We start from the raw sequence: 10,206 nt of genomic DNA, 5'->3' as shown, positions 1-10,206 counted from the left end.
AATGCATTTCGTTGTACTCAATTAATTTTCATTTAATTTAATTGTTTATTTGAACAGGGACAATGCAAATTGATGAACACTTTAAACACATAATGCTTCAAATGTAAATATGCCGGATTTTTAGCTCTGAGCTAAGTTCCATCCGTAGTCCGTCACATACAAAATTTAAGAACATGAGATTTATATACATAGCAAAAATAAATACATGATATGCAGAAAGAGCATGAGCAGCATATACAAGCATTAAACACATGGCAGTACAATATAGCAGATACGACATATAAAGTGCGGTGATTGCACCTCTGTTTGTTTCTCAACCATTCTTTTAGTTGACCTTTAAAACTAGTGACAGTGGGACAATCCCGTATCTCAGTTGGGAGGCTATTCCACAATGAGCTGCCTTTAATGCAAAGGACATTTTGTCCAAAAGTGGTCCGTCTATGTTGGACTTCACAGTCTCCTCTGGTTTCTGACCTAGTGCAGCGTCCAGTGTGTTTTTTGTGGATGAATTCCCCTCACGGTACGTCCACACAGCAGCTTTTCAAAAATCTTGAAAATCTTGGAGCTGGGCGTGTCTGACAGCTTGGGGATTTTTTGCGAGCAATGCGACCAACAACCAATCACATGAATCTCCCGCCCCCGACATACAAAGCAAAAAACCCCGGGGATTTTATGCGAGCAATATATCCATCCATCCATCCATCTTCTCCCGCTTATCCGTGGTCGGGTCGCGGGGGTAGCAGTTCCAGCAGAGAGCCCCAAACTTTCTTTTCCCTGGCGACATCAACCAGCTCTGACTGGGGGATCCCAAGGCGCTCCCAGGCCAGCGAAGAGATATAATCCCTCCACCTGGTCCTAGGTCTACCCCTTGGTCTCTTCCCAGCTGGACGTGCCTGGAACACCTCCCTAGGGAGGCGCCCAGGTGGCATCCTAACTAGGTGCCCGAACCACCTCAACTGGCTTCTTTCGACGCGAAGGAGGAGCGGCTCAACTCCGAGTCCCTCCCTGATGACCGAACTTCTCACCTTATCCCTAAGGGAGACACCAGCCACCCGGCAGAGGAAACCCATCTCGGCCGCTTGTATCCGCGATCTCGTTCTTTCGGTCATGACCCATCCTTCATGACCATAGGTGAGGGTAGGAACGAAAATGGCCCGGTAGACAGAGAGCTTTGCCTTCTGGCTCAGCTCCCTTTTCGTCACAACGGTGCGGTAAAGCGACTGCAGTGCCGCTCCCGCTGCTCCGGCCCATCTCACGCTCCATTGTTCCCTCACTCGAGAACAAGACCCCGAGATACTTGAACTCCTTCACTTGGGGTAAGGACTCATTCCCTACTTGGAGTGGACAGTCCATCGGTTTCCTGCTGAGAACCACGGCCTCAGATTTGGAGGTGCTGATCCTCATCCCAGCCGCTTCACACTCGGTTGCGAACCGATCCAGTGAGTGCTGAAGGTCGCAGACCGATGAAGCCATTAGAACCACATCATCTGCAAAAAGCAGTGGTGCAATCCTTAGTCCACCGAACTGCAGACCCCCTCCCCCATGACTACGCCTCGAAATCCGATCCATGTATATTACAAACAGGATTGGTGACAAAGCGCAGCCCTGGCGGAGGCCAACCCTCACCGGAAATGGGTCCGACTTACTGCCGAGGACCCGGACACAGCTCTCGCTTTGGGAGTACAGAGATTGGATGGCCCTGAGTAGAGACCCCCTCACCCCATACTCCCGCAGCACCTCCCACAGTAACTCCCTGGGAACCCGGTCATACGCCTTCTCCAAGTCTACAAAACACATGTAGACCGGATAAGCGTACTCCCAGGCCCCCTCCAGGATCCTTGCGAGAGTAAAAAGCTGATCCGTCGTTCCACGACCAGGACGGAATCCGCATTATTCCTCCTCAATCTGAGGTTCGACAATCGGCCTGACCCTCCTTTCGAGTACCTTGGAGTAAACTTTCCCGGGGAGGCTGAGTAGTGTGATGCCTCTGTAATTGGCACACACCCTCTGATCCCCCTTTTTAAAAAGGGGAACCACCACCCCGGTCTGCCACTCCTTCAGTACTGTTTCCGACTTCCACGCAACGTTGATGAGACGTGTCAACCATGACAGTCCCAATATATATATATATATATATATATATATATATATATATAAACTCCCCAAACAGGCGAAAACCTACCAGTTTAACCCACTGTCTCTGCCACCTCCCTCCATGCCTGGTTCCTCCGGTTTGTATCCCGTTAATAGTTCTGGTCGTAAAGAACCGGGTGATTTGCTACCGTAATTTCTCGTTTGGAATATGAGGAAATGAACTGCAGTCCATGTAAACATTTATAAAAAAAGCACATACTTTTAAAAGACTTAAAATTGTCAAAACTCAAGAAATTGTGTCAAGGATGGTACAGTGGTGGTATGAATTTGGCTTTCTGTCAAACACCTTGATAGCTCTCTTGTACAGCTGTTCTATTGGTTTCAAGTTTGTGGCACAAGCAAACGACCCATTTGTAAAACAGTATTCAATGTGGGATAGCATCATACAGTGGAGGTATGACTTTGCAGCATTGACAGTTAAGAAAGGTCTAATTTGTTTAAAATGTTGCAAGTTGATTTTAACGGTATTGGATACTTTCTTAATATGTTTCTTAAAAGTAAAGTTCGAGTCCAGTATGACTCCAAGGTACTTGAAGTGGGAGACTAGTTCTATTTCTGCTCCGTTTAAAAACACATTGGATCCTTCGATTTTGACTGGTCGTTTACTGAACATCATGCACACTGTTTTTTTAACATTTAACTGTAAGCAAATGTTGTTCAGCCAGTGTTGAACCTTGTCCAAAGCATTTGAGAGACAGGATGTGATTATTTCAATATTTTCCCCGTGTACAAAGATGACCGTATCATTGGCATACATTTGCACATTCAACTCAGGACATACATTAGGCAAGTCCTTAATGTACAGTGAAAAAACGGTCCAAGAATGGAACCTTGTGAAACCCCAACAGGGTTGACAAGGTAGGGGGATTTGGCACCGTTGACCAAAACACACTGTTTTCTGTTCGATAAGTAAGACTTAAACCAATGTATCGAAACTGCAGAAAAATGTAAATGAGTCAGCTTTGTAAGGAGCACTTGGTGGTCAACAGTGTCAAAAGCCTTCCTGAGATCAAGGAAGACAGCACCTACATATGGGGTCGTGTCTAACATACATTTAACCTTTTCCACAAAGACACAGTTAGCTGTCTCAGTGGAGCTGTGAGCACGAAAACCAAACTGCATTGGGTGGAGTGGAGCGAAACCTTTGTCTAAATGTTTGCAATTACAATAAAGTTGAATCTAATCTTATCTAAAAAGTGAGTTCTCTCAGTCTCCCTCCAGCTAAATGCTGTTAGAGGTACCAGTAGTGGTGTTCCTGGTAGGAGGCTGATGAAGACCAGTGGGTCAGTTCCTTTATACACCAGCAGATGTCACAACACACTCAAGAGTTGAATTTAGTTCCCCTGGTGTAAGTGGAGGTCTGGAGATTGGTCCAGAAGAATAAGGGGAACGAGGAGGGGATTTGTCTAAATTTCAATTCTAAATTGTTAAGAAACTGTTGCTTCCTGGGAGACCCTTTGGACTTAAATGTTGCTTACGTTTTTTTATATCTAGCCAGACATTCAGAAAATAAAGAAAACATGAAGCACTATAAATGCCACAACAATTCATCAATACAATACTTATAGAGACTATTCATGCCAAAGAGTTTTGAAAATGTCTTGTACAAAGCCTTGGGATCAGATTTGGGATCTAAGGAAATGTTGGGATCTCCACTAGAACATAAACAAATGTACATGTACATTTTTTTAAGGTTGACAGAAGCCCTGAGCTTACTGTAGTATTTTATATTAGAGACCTGCATTGCCACTGAATGAGGATTACTCTTTGTAAAACCTGTTGACCCCACAAGACACTGCGTAGAAGTTTTTCCATTAGATTGGAAAGACACAGCAAAAGGTGTTGCTATCTCAATGATGTGTTAAAAGTGAATGTTTCCCAAACTGCAGAAAGCCCCATTCTTCATGTAACCGGGGTCACTTAATTTCAAACGTTTCTCTTAACAAAGTTGTTGGCACACGGGACTTACCTCAACCACATGAGAGATTTTGATAAAAATTTATTTATTTTCTTTAGAATGCACTGAACATTATATTTATCTACTTCATGAAAAGGTATAGGCTGCTGCAAATATACAGATGCAAAAGTACTGTAGGTTTCGTTTTGATCAATTCTAAGGATAATGTTAGTTCATCTTTATTTCTTTGTGGCTTTTTGTTTAATAATTAATAATATAAAGCGGATCTTAGCTGAGATTTTGCTTGATTTGTATTGATGTTAACTGAAAAGTAATGTTATAGGTGATAATATAAAACAATAAGCAGAAACAGACTGAAACCACTTTTTGAAACTGACTGGAAAACAGAGTTGGTGATAATGCTCTGTGGGTTCATCGGAACAAGCAGCATGAGGCGTCAGTACTAATATGATGTTGCTTTTGAAAAAGGCTGTTTGTGTTTATACACTGTGAGAGATCTTGTGTAGGCCAATCAACTGTCAGTTATTGATATAAGGTGTCTTTTAGTAAATGTATTATATACCATTTACAATATATTTTAAGAAAGAATAACAATTCTTCTTCTCTGTACTCGCAGACCAAAACTACTGAAACTGTCTAATTTGCATACCTCTGTACTTAAATTTGCCATTTTGTGTGTTCTAATTTCTAAAGCCAAGTATGTCAAATTGTAGTGCTCATGAGTATTCACTCGTAACGGTCAAAAAGTTGAGTGTGGAATGCTGTACACTTTTCACACCCAACAACCGACATCTTTGCTAGGTAACGGAAGTTACACGACCAGCCATCATTGCTGTTGCTCTGGTAAACACAGCACAAAAGAGATAAAAGGTATACATGTGGTTTGTTTTCACTAATTACTATGGTGGTTTTGAAAACAAGGCAGTCTGTAATGATTTGATACTGTGAACAACACCAGTGCTAGCTAACAGCAGTGATAATGAGGGCACAGCAGCCATGTGCGAACACTTACCAGTCGTCAATTTACACACACACACACACACACACACACACACACACACACACACACACACACACACACACACACACACACACACACACACACACACACACACACACACACACACACACACACACACACACCACACACACACACACACACACACACACACACACACACACACACACACACACACACACACACACACACACACACACACACACAAAAAAGTGATGGGGAGTGTTTTCTTTACCCTCTGCGTCTCACTGGGAGGCCCCTGTCAAACAGCGGCCAGCTCCCTGCTGATTCCCAGAAACACAACACCTGCCAAATGCCTTTCTCAAATACACCTCTACCTGGAACTGATATCTACAGGCCGAGCTGCAGCACAGTACAAACGGTGTAGAACTGTTGATGGTTTGCTTCTCGACTGTTTTGTCTGTCTAAATGAAGATTTGTGCAGTGGGTGGGGTAGAGGGGAGCTGACTCTCGCTCTTTCTCCAGGAAACATATGGAAAAGATCTGCCGGTTGGCCAGGCCTCATTCTGCCACGTCCCACAGCCACACACACACACACCCCCCCCCCCACACCCCCCACACACACACACACACACACACACACACACAACACACACACACACACACACACACACACACACACACACACACACACACACACACACACACACACACACACACACACACACACACACACACACACACACACACACACCCACACACACACACACACACACACACACACACACACACACACACACACACACACACACACACACACACACACACACACACACACACACACACACACACACAGGTATGGTGAAAAAAGAGAGAACTATTCGAAGCAGAAAAAAAACAGCATAAGATATACCGTCTGACAAAGGCCTGCGCTATCATGCTTCAATTAACTGGCTATTCTTTAGAACATACTCAGATCAATAGGAGACAAAGATGTTAAGTTATAAATCAAGGGTTTTTATCATCATTTACAGCAGGGGTGAGTAACCTTTTTCCTGAGCACCGGTTACTTGTATTGTTGTTGTTAGCACCTGGTTAGCTAGCTGCTCTAAAAGATATAAGGAGCTGTTTCAACAACAAGGTGGAAGGAGAGTCCTCTGCTGTCAGACTGAGAGAGATAACTACAGCTCAGGTGAGGTTAAGGACTCTCTGAGTTTCGATAGTTAACTTAGTCCAAGTTATCTTTTTGGGTCTGTGAGGCTGACAATTGAGCGGGCCGACCAAGCAAGGAGGCAGAGGCAGAACGTCCAAAATACAACCCGGTGTGGGCATTTATTACAGCATGAACACAATGACACACACAGCCTTAATCCTGCTGTTGTTTCCTTGAGCACAGCACAGCCTGCAGCCACAAAGATCTCACACACACTACCTGCCTCTCTAACAGCAAAACCCCAGAGCCTAAATGCCCAACCCAATGAACCCAACAGGACACAGGTGAGGGGGGAGGAGACAACACAGGGCACCAGGTGCACACAATCAACGACAGACATGGGGAAAGGGGAACACTTTTCAACAACAAAAAACTAAACAACCCGTAACGGAGGCCGAGATCTATGAGCCCAGCGATCACCTCCGTGACAGGGTCTCAAACGGTTTGGTCACCATTTATGTAAACACATATTTCCATTTGAGGGGGGAGTGATTAGTAAAATATGCATGAATAAAAAGAAAGAAATGTTGACTAGGTGAAAAAAGGCAAGATAGATACACTTTAAAAACTTGTTGAGAGCTAAAACTAGTCTTTGTGCCTCAAATACCCCTTTCACACCAACGCGGTTCCAGGACCGGTTCGGAGCTGGAGCTTGAAAAGCACCGGTTTTTCCTGTTCACACCGCAGCGGGGCCGCCTCTAAGCTCCGGAATCCGGTTCGTTTCAAGCACCAAAAAGTTGTCGGTCTAGAAAGCAAGCACCGCATACGTCACGCATACGTCACGCATACGTCACGCATACGTCGGAAGATCTGGGCTGTGTCCAAATAACACATGACATCCGCCTTTCCGCTAGCTTCACATGATCTCTGGAAATAACATTGAGAATGCTATAGCATAGTAATTAATGCTGCAAAGCTGGGTATTTTGAGCGCATGCAGAGGCTTACAACAGCTAGCTCTAACGCCATCGAATAGGACGTATATTTACCTTCTTTCTCCTACGGAATCGTCGTTGAAGTTGATGATGATGATTGTAAATAACTTTTGAATGTAGCATGTAACGACTGTAAAGTTGGTAGTAAAGTCGTCCCATTTCTTCCATTTTGTTTCGACAGAGCAGAACCAAAACACTTCAATACAATTGGCCACTGTTGTTGTTGTCGATGTGAGGGGGTTCCGTGCGGTTTGGCTTTATGAAGCAGGCACTCAAACGGTTACGTCATGACACAAACGATGACGCAATGACGCAGCACCAGTCGGGCTCTGAGCGGTGTGAACAGAGCGGGAGCTGAACCGAAGAACCGGTTCCGAACCAGAAAAGCTCGAGCACGGAGCTAGAACAGGAAAAGCCTTGGTTTTATAAATTTTTTTTTTTAAAAATTGCGGTATATTTTGTCAGTCTCACGACGGTATTGAGACATTTATTTACCGCGATATTCGATATTCGATATATCGTTACATCCCTACTGCATACTATAAATGGATTATGATCAATTGAATGAATCATTTTACCACTCAAACTTCCAATGTATCAAATGCTTGAAAACACAGGATATTAATCATATATGTGATTCTTGTTTAGTCTTCATCTGTCAGCCATGTGCCATATTTCTCTACCCAATGATGTGTTGTCATTATGCAATATTCCCACAAAGGCGACAAAAGTATTTCTGGCGGTTTACCTCCGTTTCCTGTTTTAGTTGACTCCTTATCGAAAATAGTGTCAGTTGAAAAGCTAATGGACACTCTTATTTTTCATATTTAGTGAACAACTGTAAATATGTGATGTGTGCTGGATTTATTGTGCCTTCTCAAGAACGCTTCTACTTTAAAGGCTGTGTATGTAGAGATAAATCAGATGTCCGTCTCTGGAGGTAAAATATTTAAATCTAAAAACCACAAAGTTGGTTAAATGTTTCCAGCTTCTATCCTTGCCTCCCATTTCCTTCTTTTCAACCTCCCTTACCTATCAAACGCTAATCAAACTTTTTCCTAATCTAGGACCGCTTCATGTGAAAGAATATGAATAATTAGGACCAACTTTGAAACTTCATAACTTTTACAGTCACATTGCATCAAAGAAACAAACATATGTTAAATATAAACCTTTTTACCATTTAAAGCTTTAAACCTTGATTAGTGTCAGACCTGACAGTCGTAAAGTTCATAATCCAATCTTAATTGTCATAATGAATTATCTTTACACTGACAGTTGACATGGTTTCATTTTCAAACTTTGGCTTGGAGGAAAATAGACTCAAACTAGCTGAACTGCAGTTTGATGATTAGGCAGAGATATTTTCCATCAAACACATTTGCAGAAACGTTTGGATTTTATGGTTTGTCATTTTAAACATCATCTTTGACATGTTTGTCTTTGGACTAGGATTAGTCTTTCGGTTAGAGGGCAAGGAAAGGGGAGAGGAGGCACTGAGAGCGATCAGGTTTCCAGAACATAAACTGAGGACAAAGTGGCCGATGGTAAGGTCATTAAGCGGGAGAGGGCCACTGCTGTGGTTTATGTCCCAAAAAGCCTCATCAATCCTTTCCCCACTTCCTGATGAATCAAAAGGCGCTTTCACACCGGAGTACTTTTCCCCATACTTTTCCCTTTTAGTTCCTGGGATTTTGCGTTCACACCAAAAAGAGTTCATGAGAACTTTTCCCCCCTTTTCAGTCCCTGCTAGAGAGTACAGGTACTTTCCTGGAGAGAAAAAAGTTCCAATTTCTGATTGGCTGGGCGAATTGCAAACCACGCCCCGTAAAACTCGGAAAAGTTTTGTGAAGCCGCCATTTTATTTGCTGGCATTAGCATTATTAGCATTAGCCCAGCGCACCAACGGAGAGAGACTAACTTATGGCAACACAAAAAAAAACATGGGAGCGGTGGAGATGAGGAGGTGTCGGCGTTCTGGCGATTTACTCGGAAGTCCCCAAATCCGGGGACTTCCGGCCGGGGACTTCGGGTGGCAGTATACGCCGTGAAGTTGTTTGCGGCCTGCCAGTAAACCCAAAGCAGAAGAAGTGACGTCAGTGGCTTAATTTCATGGATGTGTAATAAGAACTGGATACAGCGTGGGAGGCAGAGTCTCGTTCTTTCGAGAGCTGCTCATTGGCGCAGGAAGATAAAATGGCCCAACTTTTGAGGGAGCGAAACGTCACAGATTACCCGTCATGCCTGGCTGTCGGAGCAGAAGAACCCGTATGTGCAGTCACAGAGCATGCGCCCCTTAAGCCCCGCCCCCCAAGCTTTCACTCTCGGCTCAGTAGAATGAATGGAGAGAGAAAATAAATCTAGATTCGGCTTTTAGTATATTTTACAACTTTAAGGACCGAATGATTCTAATAAGGTCTATAAAATAGTTCATACTGGGTAGTTTATTTAGTTAAAAAAAAAGTATCCACCGATTTACAGACGTCTCTTTCCCCATGTTGGTCAATGGCAGTGGCGAGCTGTGACTTTTATACCTAGGTCCTCTGAAAAATAAATAAAAGAGTTATTACGTCACAACATATACTATAGATAAGCCAGTCCTTTATTAGTATATAAGTGCTCTGTTAGCAGTTCTTAGTTGGTCATTCTATCGCTCGAGGTGGAGTCGAAAGAGATGAGTTTTCAGTCTGCGCCGGAAGATGTGCAGGCTTTCTGCTGTCCTGATGTCAATGGGGAGCTCATTCCACCATTTTGGAGCCAGGATAGCAAACCCATGTGTTTTTGCTGATGGGAACTTGGGTCCCCCTCGCAGCGAGGACTTGATGTCCTGACAGGCTGGAGTTTGTGCAACCTGCACAAACTCCAGCTCACCATGATTACAAATGGTGAAATGCAATGTAAAATTACCGAAAAAATACCAGCTCACTAAATCACAACCGCTCAAACCAACTACAAACTACTACCGCGGATTGGGCAGAGAACGAGTCAGAGAAAGTTGCTCCCCCAAG

General features: G+C 43.7%; 1 protein-coding gene across 4 annotated transcripts in view; it reads right to left on the bottom strand.

The window, feature by feature from the left end:
• cenpp (centromere protein P) overlaps positions 1-10,206 on the bottom strand; it is a 139,407-nt gene that overhangs the window by 68,385 nt on the left and 60,816 nt on the right. The window lies entirely within an intron of this gene.

The sequence above is a fragment of the Pseudochaenichthys georgianus genome, chromosome 5 (genome assembly GCF_902827115.2).
Source record: "Pseudochaenichthys georgianus chromosome 5, fPseGeo1.2, whole genome shotgun sequence".
In the NCBI taxonomy this organism is placed as follows: domain Eukaryota; kingdom Metazoa; phylum Chordata; class Actinopteri; order Perciformes; family Channichthyidae; genus Pseudochaenichthys; species Pseudochaenichthys georgianus.
Note: the sequence above shows the minus strand (reverse complement) of the source record. Positions and strands in the feature narration are given on the sequence as shown.